We start from the raw sequence: 2,122 nt of genomic DNA, 5'->3' as shown, positions 1-2,122 counted from the left end.
ACTGTGAAGGCAAATGGCTCCCCAGTCCCCCCATACCACAGGGCCTTCAACAAATCAGAGGCAGCACTTGGGGTAAAATGGAGCCCTTGGCACACACACAGCACTGGCCTCCGTCCCAGGCATGGGCTACTACAGGAAGGCCAGCGAGCAAAATGTATCCTGTGGTTCTCAGAGGCCAGGGGTCTGAAGGGCCTGAATGAATATTCTTGCCAGTACCTCCAAAGATCATCTCGCCAAAAATGTGGGAGTCCCGCGTGTCCTTTCCTCGGACAGAGCTCCATTTAATGTATTAGGTTTAATTAGATTTGGGTTGAATTAGGGCCAAGGGCCTTGTTAAGGTTAGGGTTGGTGAATTTACAGCTGTAATTACTCTGGCACAGTGATGCTTCGCAGACCCTGGAAGGTGTGATGGCTAAAAACACAGCCACTCATTCCTGCCCTGCTGGAGTTGCAATCCCAGCTGGACCTCTCCCGGTCTGACTGGAGATACATTTACAGGATTCCTGTTAAAAGATCACTTTAAAGGTGAAACTGTGCCTCTCAGTACTCATGCTAAGATCTGTTTCACTTTTAGTAATAAGGGAACCAGATAGATGTTACAACTCATTCAAAGGAAAAGCCACTAAGCAGACACATTTATACATCAGAAATTCTGAAATGAATTTTTAGATGGAAGCAAAACTGACTCTCCCACCAGAGCAGCCTGGAGCTGTCCCTCCACTGAATGGTCATTTGTTTGTTCACAGGAAAAAATAATGGCTACCGCCTTCCGTCCTCTACAACCTAGAGAGACAAGGAAAGACTAGAACCAGCTAACCCAGAAGGGCATGGCCAGACGAGATACAGTTTTCCGGTGGAAATATCCACTGATCCTTGTTTTTTTCTTTTTCTTTTTCCTTTTCTATTTAGGTATTTTTTAGTCTTTCTTTACTTTCAACTATTCTATTTTGCTTACTCCATGTTTCCTTAAATCCCTCTGTGCCTCAGTTTCTGGTCTTTAAATGAGGCTGTCATAAAAGTAGCCTACCTTGTGACAGGGAGCAGTGGGGGGCCTAATTGGTCATGATTGCACCCCAGCTGCCTGGGTTGGAGTTTGGCTGTCCCCACTCCTCCTTGGCAGGTGATCGTCCTGCAAAAGAAGAGCACACAGGAGCATGGATGAGTGCCTGGCTCTGGAGACACTGTGCGCCTTACCTGCTGCTATGATAAGGCGGCCTGCGGTCCTCCTGCTGGCTGCTCTGAGTGTTTTCACTTTCACTCTGAGGGAAGTGAGCCTTGGGTTGGTTCCGAGCTGCCTGAATTTAGGGTCAGCTCCAATGAAGGAAGGGAGGGAGTAGCACTGGCGACAGGAGCAAGGTGTTAGGGCTTGGAGACTCGAGTCAGCGGAGGGGGTTAGTTCTAGTGAAGACACCCAGGGAAGGCCAGAGAAGCATGTGTCCTGGAAGCAGAGAGAGAGAGAGAGAGAGAGAGAGAGAGAGAGAGAGAGGGGGGGAGAGAGAGCGAGAGAGGAGCCACCCAAAGCCTGTCTACACACCCTGGACAGGACCTGGAACTCTTCCGTCACTCAGACCACAAGCATTTGCGCTCCAGGGATTTCCTGCCCTCAGGATGAAGCATGGGATTTAAATTCCACCCCGGGCCTCTTGAGAGACCTCGAGTCAGAAGGCCTCAGTTTACCCTGGTCCCTCCCTCTGTGGGACTTATCCTCCACACAGTACTTACTCCCAAGGTTGCTCTTGGGTTTTGAGGTTCAGTCTACGTGAAGGACTCACGGTGAACACTCAACCGATTGCCTGATTTTTTTTTTCCCCACCGTTGTGTTGAGGACATAGACTAGATTATTTAAAGTCATTTCTACTCCACCCCCCAATTCTAGGATGGAGCCCAGGGCCTTTGTAGTGAGTTACACTCCCAGCTCACATTTGAGGTTTTAATTTGAGACAAGGAGGCCCTAATTTGGCCCAGTAACTGCCATTCTCGGCTTCCCAGAGTGCTAGGATTACAAGCATGCGCCATCACACCCAGCTCCGCTTCCAAATTCCGGGGAACTACCCCTTTTGCCTCCACCCTCTTCTAAGGAAGTTTCCAGAAAGCCCATGCTGTTAAGAGATGTGCAAGGCCC

General features: G+C 49.4%; 1 long non-coding RNA gene across 1 annotated transcript in view; it reads right to left on the bottom strand.

Annotated features, from left to right (window-relative positions):
- Positions 1-1,032: 1,032 nt before the first annotated feature.
- LOC104862599 overlaps positions 1,033-2,122 on the bottom strand; it is a 5,174-nt gene continuing 4,084 nt past the window's right edge. The window contains exon 3 of the long non-coding RNA XR_780381.1: positions 1,033-1,129. This is a non-coding gene — a long non-coding RNA (uncharacterized LOC104862599). The remainder of the gene's footprint in view (positions 1,130-2,122) is intronic.

The sequence above is a fragment of the Fukomys damarensis genome, unplaced genomic scaffold, assembly GCF_012274545.1.
Source record: "Fukomys damarensis isolate Sample0158 unplaced genomic scaffold, DMR_v1.0_HiC HiC_scaffold_17, whole genome shotgun sequence".
Classification (NCBI taxonomy): domain Eukaryota; kingdom Metazoa; phylum Chordata; class Mammalia; order Rodentia; family Bathyergidae; genus Fukomys; species Fukomys damarensis.
Note: the sequence above shows the minus strand (reverse complement) of the source record. Positions and strands in the feature narration are given on the sequence as shown.